General features: G+C 43.5%; 1 long non-coding RNA gene across 4 annotated transcripts in view; it reads left to right on the top strand.

The window, feature by feature from the left end:
• Positions 1-12,523, top strand: part of LOC142826921 (uncharacterized) — a 142,927-nt gene that overhangs the window by 63,061 nt on the left and 67,343 nt on the right. The window lies entirely within an intron of this gene.

The following is a 12,523-nucleotide window of genomic DNA, read 5'->3' as shown; positions in this document are numbered from 1 at the left end:
GCAGGCACTTAATGCCAGGCTGAGCAGGGCCTGCGTGGCAGTGAAGGGTGCATTTGGCTGCCTGAAGGTGCATTTTAGATGCCGCTTCCACCTGCCTGGACCTCAGGGAGCACAATATCCCACGTGTGGTGGCTGCCTGTTGTCCTGCACGATGTGTGTGAAAAAGGGGGAGGCTTTCCTTCCAGGGTGGAGTGCAGAGGCAGATGGCTTAAGCAGGGCTTATGAGCAGCTGTGCATGGCTGCAATCTGGCAGGCCCATCAGGGGCCTGTGTGCATCTGGGAGGCACTGAGGGAAAGCTTCTCTCCAGGGGAGCACTGACACTGTCCCCTGGGCCATCCCACTGGGGACTTCTGCTTCATCTTTCACTGCCATCCCTCCACTTACCCTTCCCTTCCCTCCCCTCCCCTCCCCTCCCCCCCTTTTCTGATGACAAAATAAAGACACTTATATTTTGAACAACTGAACTATCTGTATTTTCCATAATTGGAGGGGGTCAGCGAAACTGGGGAGAGAGTTGAAAGAACCTGTGAGGGGAGAAGAGAGGGTGGGAGAAGGATGGTGAGAACCTTGGAGGAGGAAGCTGAAAGGGGGAGGAGAATCTCAGGGCTTGGGCTGGGAGTGGTGCTGGCTTCTGCCCATTGGACAGCTGCAGGATGGCTTAGGGCTGTCAGGTCTGCTGCGAGCCACAGACTCTGTCTGTAGAGTCTGCTGCTTTAAGGGCTCCTGGGGAGGAAAAGGTGGGGAGGGAGGGATATTTTTCTGTGTGTGGACAGAGCAGCCAACAGGGCACTCTGGGAAGGGCTGGAGGGCCCCTTATTTCGAAATAGCCCATATTCCCTGTCTACACAGGTATTTTGGAATAGGCACTATTCTTCATAGAATGAGGCTTACAGAATTTGAAATAAGCCATCCACTATTTAAAAAAAAAACAGTTTGGCTGTGGTAGATACTCGCAAAGTTATTTCGGAATAGTGGTGGTTATCCTGAAAACTTTCTGTGTAGACATACCTCGGATGGCTGCTTCAGAAGAACAGATCAAGATACAAACCCAGATGGAGTTAGTGCAAAAGAGTTCCCAGCATTTCCTCCCTATTGTCTGCATTTACATACTTTGTTAAAACAAATAAAAAGAAATCTCTTAAATAAAATCAACAATGGCTAACCCCAAGACAAATAAGAGATTCATACAGATAGATGAATTGACATGGTGTCTCTAGCATATGCCAATCTCTAAAAGATTCTTAATTTGTTAGAGTTGTGGCCTCTCATATGCGGAAAATAAAATGAACTAATTCATGACATGATGGCCTAGATAATATAGTGTCTACCACATTGAATCAGAACAATGGTCTGTGTAGTCCAGGATCCTGTGTAGTCCAGGATCCAACTGACCTGCCCAATGCTATGTTTTATAGAAAGGTTAAAACAAACCTATAATGGGCAATTTTGGAATTAATGCTCATTTATGACACATGCGTAGGAAATGTCTAGTAACCAGATGTGAACTAAATTTAAGGGGCTATAAAAGTAGCAGGTGCAAGACTCCTATTGCAAATAAATAAGTGTTTCTAGAGCAAATTTGAGTTGCTGCTCCTGACAGTTGTCCTGTTTCTGATCCCTCTAGAAGAATTCTGCACTCCCCTTGTACCTACCTGACCACAGTTACTGTTTCAAGCACTCCAACTCTTTCTTGCCCAGAGAGAACTGCATGGAAGGACAATCTAGGGCACTAGACATTACTTGTCTAGTGAAGAAAATACGGTTTTCTTCAGCCACACACATGCCTCATAAATATCCTCTATAAATATGAATTTGAATTAAATTTAGGGAAGTAGCCAAAGCTGCAAAAAGGAACAAGGGAGTATACACATAGTCCACCATCATTCTGAATTACCCAGATGATTTAGAATATTTGCCATTTGTGTTGGATTGAAGTCCCATAGATTGTCTTGTGAATAACAGTTAGGCTGCTAGTATCATAAATATATAGTTCCCATCATTACTATAAGTAGCATCTTTGGAGCAGGCTTGTGAGAGAGATTCCTTGTCTTTGTATGTGGAAATTAATCCTTAGATGCAATCTGCATAGATTAAGAAAAATGTATGCCAGATTAATTTTTTATTTGTCTTTAATTGTATAAAACATCTGAGGCTCTACTAGCAATAAGAGAGAAGCCCACTTTTATATTATGTAAAAGAAACTTCGCAGGGAAAGAAAGCAAAGAGACTTCATAGCCTGCTCTTTGTAATGTATATTTCAGATAATAAATTTGCATGTCTAAGTTTTTGGTTATAGATTCCAATTAGTTTTATAGAGCATCTAGATGAATTAATCCCTTTTGAATTTCAGAAAGCATCTGAGCTGGTAACAGAAGATGCAAGGGATTAATATTTCGCTGCAAAACAACAGTTTGAGCAGGTGGTACTCAATGCTATTACACATATAGGTCACTTGGGAGAGTACTTAGTCACTGAATTGAATATTAATTAGGACAGCTTTCTTAGCCAATTATTTAAAATGTGAAACATTTCTTACAAAAAGATTATCAAACCCTGAAAGATATTATCTTAAATTGCAACTACTCTTCTTCAATTATTAGAAAGGGAACTTGCTACATTCACACTAATTTTTAAGGATGGGCTTTTGGGAAATAAATTCTGACCTAACCATTAAATGAAATTCTTAGTTGATCCTTGACTTCTGACTGAAAAAGTACAGATAAATTGATCTCCGCCCCTTTCTCTTTCCAACAAGTCAGCTACCTTTCTTAAACTTCTCTAGATTTTGTAAGATGTCTTGCTGGTATCTGTGCCAGCAGGTTGCTTGCTGTATTCCAATCTCATGCTCCAGAGATTCTCTTTGGGTAGGGAAAGGCATGCATACCTTTGGTGTCTGTGGTCTAGAAAGCCTTGAGAGAAATATTTGATTACTGCAGTAATTGAGAATACAAGACTGTCTGCTCAGCAGCACCTCCTACCTTAAACACATCTCTGGTTTTCCTCTCCTGCATTGACTTTGTATTGATTGATCTATCAGGATGTCTGTTGTACTATTGAAAGACTTTCCTAGGATAGACTCAGGTTACCCAAAAAAGGTGTCTGCAATAGTAACCTCTTTAAAATGACTATACTTGAGTGGGGAAAATGAGCATTCAAATAAGTGGCTATTGAATGCAGGAAATAGGATTTTCATAGAAACTAGGTCTAGAGCAGTGCTACTTAACATGCAGCCTGTGAGCCGCATGCGGCCCGTGGCCTGTTTATTTGTGGCCTGCAGTGTGGTTGGGATTTACGTAGGGCTCAACGTGTGGCCCCATAGGTAGGATTCTTTGAATATAGCTTCCACTAGGAATACGTTCCACAATGGTGAGGTGTCTCCCAGGTGGCGTGAGCATTGAAAGATGCAAGTGGATCGGCTGGCTGGAACAGATGGGTACAGAGTGTTGGCATTTCTAGCCTCCAGGGAGGAGGTGCTGGGAGTGCCAGGGCATTGAGAAGTGCTGGCTGCTTCGCCTTGTGGACAGAGCCTGAGTTGCTGACTGGCTACGTGTGGGTTCAGTGCCACACCTTAAGGCTTAATCTTTGTATTCATGCCTGCGAGTGTGAAAAGCTATTTGCATATATATTTGCATGTATATGCAACCAAATTTAAGTTGTGGCCCTCGGCAGGTGCTGTGAGTATCATTGTGGCCCCTGGGGCTTCCAAAGTTGAGTAGCCCTGATCTAGAGTTTGGAAGTAACTACTAAAGGGAGATGAGATTGCTAACCTCAGCATGTTGGGTTCTAAATACAAAACTCACCTCTGATGTACCTTTCCCATAAACGATTCTACATACAGACACACACTAATCCATAAACTATTCAAAATTTTACTTTTATAGCTAGGTTTGAGGAGTACTGATACTATGGTATTTGTGACATTAATATTATTACATGGATATTGACAGCAATCCCAGGAAAATATATTAAATCCTTCCAAATTCTGAAATCTAGCAAAGCAACCCACAACCTTTCCCCACCTGAGGGACTATTAATGCATCTTCTTGAACCTTTCATTAGATTGTTTGAATATGGCACAATATTTCAACTTTGCTTCTCTCTCTTCCAACAATGAAATTGCATCCTGATTTTATACTGAAGTTTAAATTAACTCTTACTTGAAATCTTTCAAGAAAGTCCAATGTTTAATTGAAAAATTCAATTAAAACCAAAAGATTTATTTATTCTACATTTGCATATGGCTATTCCTGTGTAGCTGTGGAATCTTTTTGATGCCTTGTTTAGCAGCAGATGATGACATATTGTAGAAATACTGAAGTGTTGACCTTTTTCCAATTGGGAATCTGTCCAAAACTTCCCATTACATTATCACTACTACTATATGAATAAGCATGCAAATATATAATGCAGAAGACCACAGTAAATCTCTGCAGTTGTTCTCAAGCTTTTCAGAGGTTGAATAATAGTCGATGATAAAAAGCTATTGATGAAATTGAGGACATGAAGAATCACATATGCAGGGCTGGAAGTGACGGTAGCCTTTTATTTAGAAAGGATTTAGTGATATCTTATAATCATGGTTAGTATAGTTTCAAACTCAGTAAAAGTCACCTCAGCTGTTGCTTCTGATTTAGATTCTAGGACACCACAGGGCAATAATTTTTGATGGAGGGTGGGTCACTCCAAGAATTTAGAAAGTGGTGAAGGGCTGCACTCTTCTATATTAATGGAGGAGGTGTGAGACCTGGGAAGGAGGTTGGGTGCAGAAGGGATCTTGCAATAAGGGATTGGGGTGCAGGAAAGGGGATGGGGCTTAGGAAGGGGTTTGGATGAAGGAGGCAGTTGTGACCTGGATTAGGGAACTTGTTTGCAGGGGTTTGGGTTGTGACCTGTGGCAGAGGATATGGGTGCAGAATCTGGGAGGGAATGTGGGTGCAGGAGGGGGCAGAGAGTTTGAGTTGTGGGGTAGGGAGGCAAAGGATTGGGTTGTCAGAGGCAGGCTCTGGCTGGAAGATTTACCTGTGTGGTTCCTTGTCAGCAGCCCCCTCAAGCAGACTCCCTTCCTCCTCTGCTCCTGCACTGGCTGCAGGGACTGTGGCTTTTAAACCGCTATGAGCCTGGGGGGGAAGGGGTGGTTCTTCGCAAGCTGCCTGTTGACAAGAGGCAGTTCCCATTGGCTGGAAACCTGACAATGGGATTATGCTGCGGGTGGGGGTAATGCATGAAACCTCTCCTCACTCCCTCAGGCTCACAACTGTTAAAACAGAGCCCTGCAATGGCTGCATTTCTCAGCAGCATGTGAGGGGCAAGCAGGGAGTCTGCTTGTGTCTGTGGGTTGAATCTGGGATTATGTAGGCTGGATTTGGCCCACCGAAAGTATTTTGCCCAGGCCTGCTCTAGGAGCACGTGAAGACCAAAGAGTGACCATACAGACAAATACAAAGAGAAAATCTAATCTGTGCTAAGTGTTGTTAGAACAAGTAAGATAACGATTAACCAAGCATATACAAATTGCTTTGAATACCCATGTACAAATTATAAATATAATCATACTCCTATTCAGAGAGAGTCTAATGGATTTCTCACCAACTGATCATTGTCTGTCTAACCGAGTAGGGGTATAGGTACTGCTATGGTTCTTTCCATCGTTATTCCCATTTTTACAGAGTCAGGGACCCCTCCTTTATATTGTAATCCTCACTACAACTAACACTTTGCCTTTCTTGATCCATACTCCCATACCCTGGTTTTCCAAAGTTTGTTTACATTTCCTCTTGTTCTTATTAGCATTTATTCATAAAATATACGCTGCTGTCAGGACAAACATTTGAAAGATGTTACAATATGGTATCTCTTGGTCTTCAAAAATACACTTCAGACGATTTGCTACATCACCACCTATTGACCCATTTTTATAATACTTATGATTTTTACTGACTGTTGTTCTTTGGGCACCTACTTAGGACAATCATTTTTAAGTATGGCCTAGTATGTCTAAGCTGAAATTTTACAGGCTTCAGCCAGTAGTCCTAGTGTGTTAAATGTGTTTACTTATATACCTGAGCATTTAGGAGTTATGACTAGTCTTATACTGCTATAATCCTACATCTTAAATCCATTTAGCATATATTAATTATATGACATAGCATGTAAATTGACCATAATATCACATAGCACACTAATAAATGAATGATAAAATGAATTAATTGGCTACAAAACCTTGAGAAATCATCAAGTCTAGGCCTCTACATCGAGGCAGGATCAAGTAAACTTGGACTCTTTGTGACAGGTGTTTGTCTAACTCAGGGTGGGCAATAAGCAGCCTGAAGACTGAATGTGGTTTGTCAGGATGAGTCCCTGACAGGTTGCCAGATGCTTTATTTACCTGACATCCATAGGTATGGCTGCTTGCAGCTCCCCTTGGCTGCGGTTTGCCATTCCCGGCCAGTGGGAGCTGTGGGAGGTGGCACTGGACAGGTGGCTGTAGGGAGATGTTGCTAACACAGTTCCTTGTAAGAGACCAGTGATAGTTGAGTCTACTCCCACAAACAAGACAGGGGGACTCAGCTTTTTTTGGAATGGTGAACTATTTCTAGAAAAATTGCTCTATCAAGCTATCTAAACCATGAACTTGGAGAGTGGCATGTTGTTAAAGTTATCTGACACGCCCCATTAGACGACCCAATTTTTGGTCACTTTGAAATGTCCTAAGTTATAACCTTTTGGGCTGAAATTTCCCATGCTTCCAGTTGTCTGCCTCAGCCTGACTGCGTGTGCGTGTGTGTTTGTGCGCGTGTGTGTGTGCATGTGCGCGATTTAACCATTTCTTAAAATGAGGATGGAAGGAATTGTTTCAGCTATGATTTAAAAAAAAATCTGGTTTTAAGAAGCTTGAGCATGCGTATGCTTTTGTGCAGGGACATGAAACTTGTCTCAGAGGCAGCTTTGTGTTAGGGATGTATATGCCTTTGTCATTTGCCATTACTGTAAAAATCTGCCTAACTGATAAAACTTTGAAAAGTCAGTTTGCACATGTTCATTAGAGATTTAGTAGAGTATTGCAACTAAAATCTCCAAAGAGTCTATCCACACTGAGCATGTTCCAGGGGGCTGAACAGCAGTTCCCTGTAATTGAAATACTCAGCTACTCTGGGATGTTATAGATCTGGAACAGGTGGGACAGTTTGTTCTGTGTTTTTCAATGCCCATCTTCTGATCCCCAGACAATATGGAGGAGGAAGGCACCTGAATCAAATGCAGATGAGAACTTGAGCCAGGAGAATAGGAATGAAGGCTGGCACAGGTCGGGAGAAGAGGAGGACAGGGACAAATTGTTTGTACCAGGGAGTCAAGAAAGGTAACAAGGAATGTGGGCTTATGGGTGATTGGAGACAGATGTGTGGCAAGAGCAGAGAAAGACAAGTCAGATGAGAAGGTGGGGGATGGAAGAGTGGCACGAGGAGGCTGTAGGGAGAAACTAGGATTCAGAGGGTAAAAGAAATGGGGTCTAGGATGAGAAGCCTGCGGATGTGAACTGCAACTGGCAAGATGGGGAGAATGGATATGGGGGAAAGTATGGGAAATGCTATGCGTTTTCCTATAAATATGGACTCTTAGGCTGACTTATAATGCCTCTTACTGCTTTACAATGAAAATTCTGAACCAGAAATCATAAAAATGTATTCTCCTCCCTGGCTCGGGTCTAGCTTTTGTCTCGGGAAGAGCAAGTGCTAGCCACTTAAATAAACAGATAATTAGTTTAGGATGATTGCCAGACTTAATACTTCTAAAATATGCAGAGCTTTATGGGTAATAAATTTTTTCATAATTCTAAGCATTGACATGCATGTTTCATGAATCAGAACTAGCATCATATTGATTAAAGCCACTACATCTTACAATCATCAGGGTCAAAAAATAAATTTGAGGAAAACAGCTTTTCTAAAGATTGGGATTTTTTAACATATAGATTTATGGAATAATATATTAAAGATACATGTTGGGGAAACAAACATGTAAAGGAAATGAATTGTTGTTTGTAAAGACTAGCTTCAATAAACAATACAAGTTAATATCTCTAACAGATTTTGCTAAACAATTGTCAAAGTTAAATGTGCTTCATTCTGTAACCAGTGATTCAATCATCTTTAAGTTGTACTACCCAATCAAATAAATTATTAAAAACGTAGGTAGTACAAGTGACTGCATAAAAATTAGAAGGGCATGTAAAAATGATTACAAAAGACATTCCCAACCCTGTGATTTATTGAGAGCCTCTTGTGAATTTGACAACTTCTGGCAGTTTCACTGCAGTTAATGAGAGTAAGTCCTATGTCATGTAGAATACAAATACAATTTTTGTGTAAAATGAACATAACTCTGTACAGAATGCTTATAAAGTTGTCCAGATGAATGCTATACAAGAGAGCTGTTGCTCAGAGTTCACTATTGCTGCCCAATTACAAGTTCTTGATGCTGCTGTTGCCACTGAATAATGAAAAATGGCGTATGAGGGGTTTAAACTAATGTCTGATGTTATGGAAAGGTACTAATTGCACCTCCCTGCAGCAGAAGGGCCACTATACCTTTGCAATGGTTCCAGCACTGAGAAGTCCTGAGTTCAATTCTCTGCTCCAGTCTGACTTCTTGCGTGACCTTGAGCAAGTTACTTAGCTTTTCTATTTCTGAATTCTCAGTCTGTTAAATGGATTTTTCCTTATCAGAGGAGTGGTGTGAGAATAAATACTGTGGTGTTTGTGAGGCACACAGGCACTACTATGCTGAGGACCATACAAGTACCTTCAATAGGAAATGCACACTTGAGGAGGGCTTGCAGTATTTGTGCCATTGCAGTAATGGGAGGAGATGCTTGGGACTCTGCAAGCAGTTTTGCAGGTTGAGTGTATTCCAGGATGAACTGAATTGGAACATTGTGCTCATGTTTCTATTGTGGGTCCCTGTGGCTGGATTTTCTGTTGCCAGAGAAAATCTACGGACCAAATGAAAAAATCCTTCTGTAACTTGATATTCAAAAATTGGTTGGACATCACTTCTCCAGCATCCTCAGGACCGGAGTGGTCCTGAACAATGGAGTTTGCAAGATGAGGGGAGGTCATGGCTCCCTTCCTGGCTGGGGCTGTGCTCCTTGCTGCTCCCTCCAGCCTCACGCTGTGCCAGGATTGGCCGGGACTGCGTCCCCCACCACATGAGCATGGACAGAGGCCAGCCCCACTGCCTCTTGCCCTCGGTAGGACTGAGCTCCTGCACTGCACCAGCCCTGGCCAAGACTGCATTTCCCACTGCCCCAGCCCCAGCCGGGACTGGGCTCCTGTCCCCCCCCCCCCCAACCCTGGTGCCTCCCAGACCTGACTGGGGCTGCACTCCTTGCCACCAGCCCTGGCCAGAACTGTGCTCTCCTCCACACTGGCCTTGTTGGGGCTGGGCTCCTCACTGCCAGCCGAGCCTGGGCTGTGCTTTCAAACCTGGACAGATGGGGCTCTCCAGTCCAACAGTATTACATGGTCTGGCAGGACTATGATGTTGCTGGACCATAGTGTCCCGGATTTTAGAGGTTCAGCCTGTACTTAAATGTCAACACAATAAGAAGCAAAATGCAGGACTATGTAGCACTTTAAAGACTAACAAGATGGTTTATTAGATGATGAGCTTTCGTGGGCCAGACCCACTTTGTCTTCCACTATTTGATCTGAGGAAGTGGGTCTGGCCCACGAAAGCTCATCATCTAATAAACCATCTTGTTAGTCTTTAAAGTGCTACATTGTCCTGCATTTTGCTTCAGCTACCCCAGACTAACACGGCTACATTTCTATCACTATAACACAATAGGAGGTATTTATTGTTTCTGGTATGTGGTAGTGAGTGTTCTCTCGCTCTCTGTTTGTTTGGTCCAAGTGTCTCTTGTCAAGTGTCTCTTTCTGCAGTATGGAACAACATACAATCTTCTATCAGTGTGATGGGCTGTGAAGCAGTTTCTGTGCAAGCTTGGCTTTGAACTATATCAAAGAGTGACCCTGCCTGGAGGGCTTCCTGTAGCAAGCCAGGGCACAACTGGTGCACCTGCCTCTGATTCCCTTGCAGGTAACGTAAGGCTTTCTTGCCTTTGATATGGGCTAGTTTATTACAAAACATTATGCAAGTAGTTCAAAGCACAAGTCCCAAACAGTTCATTTGTCACTCCACTGTATAGTCCTTAATATTCCTTGACACAAGTCTCCACATACCAGGCACTAACATTTTGTGCCACACTTACGATCCTTATTGTTCCTTTTTGTCAGGACAGGTGGTGTGCAAACCAGTGGCATAGCTAGGACCGGAAAAGTGGGTGGGCCCAGCTTTTAGGTGGTCAGGTAAATATTGGGGCGGGGAGTGATGGAGAGCTCTGGGGGCACAAGAAGGACTGGATGTGTATGAGGGATTCAGTGCCATGAGGAGAGGGGCAGGAAGGAGCGATCTGGTACTCTGAGGGGGCAGAAGGGGAGAGGATGCAAGAGGGATGCGGGGCCCTGGCAACAGTTGGCAGGAGGATTGGGGGACTTGCATCTCCCTGTCCTTCTCTTACCACTGAGCATTCGCCTGGGACTGAGGGGGCTTTGCCAGAGCTTGAACTCTCCCCATTCCTCCCAACCCCAGCTCTGTCTACCAGCCCAGCCACATCCCTCTCCTGCCAGCACCATAATCTACTGCCCCAGGTTCCAGCCCTGCCAAGATCTTCCCTCATAAGTCTCACCACCTAGGGAGCTAGTGCTGGGACCAAAGATAGGGACAGTAACATGCAGCTCATGTAGGAAAGCCATGTGGCCAGGCTGATGGACACCCAGCCAGAGTCAGGAATCCCAGCCTTTGGATTTAGGGGCTCTGGCCCTGATTTGGGTGGGCCTAGGTGTTAACCACATGCGCTATGGCCCATGCAGGCCCACCCATAGCTACACTCATGGTGCAAACCTGCTTTTCCCAGCAAGAATGCTCACAACTCTTCAGTAGCAGATGATTCTTGTAATGGGAGCATTCTTCACTCCCCCTGACTGTGACTGTTCTCCAGAGACCCACCGTCTCGTGTGGAGAGGTCAGTGAATGAATGTCTTGGCACCAGCTATCTGGCTTAGAATTAGCAACTCCTACCTTCAGAAGTTCTTCCCTGGCTCTTGTGTTTAAGGCATCAGCTAAGGATCCCTTTTGCTGCTCTTCTTCCTCCAGGCAACTCTAAACTCCTGCCAATTCCCTTCTCTTAGCAATCCTGTCTCACCAGCTCAATTTTTGATCTGTCTGGTGTGCTTGGTCTCACTCCCTGATCTTTTATAGTCCCAAGTGCTGTGGTACCCTGTCTTGGTCAAATGGAAGCCACTGTTCTGGCAGAGAGGCTCAGGAACATCTTGATTTAAAGGAACCAGCCACCTTGTGATAGGTCATTAGTTTTAGTTCCATTGTCCCCTGTGCCATCTATCTTCCTGATACACGAGCTGTTCCTACACTGCAATATTCCTAGGCTGTGTCTACATTGGCACAGATCCCGGAAAAGGGATGCTAATGTAGACTTCAGAATTGCAAATTCTGCGGGGGAATAAGAAATCCTCTGGAAAAGGGCTTATTTTCCAGAGAATCACGTCTAGACTGGCGCTTTTCTCTGGCTTATCCCCAATCCGGAAAAAAGCGGCAGCCATGTAAATGCAAATGCCATGGGGGATATTTAAATCCCCCGCAGAATTTGCAATTCCGAAGTCTACATTAGCATCCCTTTTCCGGAAAGGGGTGCCAATGTAGACACAGCCCTAGTGACTGAAATTGATAGTCTCCTTCTCAGTCTATAAAGTTGCTCTGAGCTTCCTTCTGAGACTGGGTGCCTTTGAAGTTATTCCCAGTTGGAAGTAAGAACTTGGAGTACCTTGGACATAGCCCTGGGTGATGGTATGCTATAGTACCTCCTGAGCGAATTCCTCAAGTTCATAGTTTTAGCTTTTGTTAACCAGACAGTCTAGTTTTGCTGTTCAGAAGACTGAATTGCTGATCTACAAGGTAGCTCACTCCAGTGTGGCATTTGGCAAGTTTCTCTGCCCACTGTGTCTGTGAGTTAGGCATTAATATTGTTAGTAGAATTACTTATGGGCAGAATGGCACATGACTTCTTTCATGTTTTATTATACTCAGGTTTTCAGTACAATCACTCAGAAGAGCTTGAACAATGGGGCAAGGAAAGGAAAGTAGCAGGATATGAATTACTAGAATTAGGGATGAACACTTGAGCGGCAAAAAGGGGTGGGTGGGAACTATATGCCTGTTGAATAACAAAGAACATATAGAATAGTGATAGAAATGTAGCCGTGTTAGTCTGGTGTAGCTGAAACAAAATACAGGACTATGTAGCACTTTAACGACTAACAAGATGGTTTATTAGGTGATGAGTAGTGGGCTTAAAGTGCAGCAGGGGAGGTCAGGGTGGTCAAATATTGGAATAAATTGCCAAGGGAGGTGGTGGAATCTCCCTCTCTGGAGATATTTAAGAACAGG

This window comes from Pelodiscus sinensis, chromosome 1 (assembly GCF_052426305.1).
Source record: "Pelodiscus sinensis isolate ZL-2025 chromosome 1, ASM5242630v1, whole genome shotgun sequence".
Classification (NCBI taxonomy): Eukaryota; Metazoa; Chordata; order Testudines; family Trionychidae; genus Pelodiscus; species Pelodiscus sinensis.
Note: the sequence above shows the minus strand (reverse complement) of the source record. Positions and strands in the feature narration are given on the sequence as shown.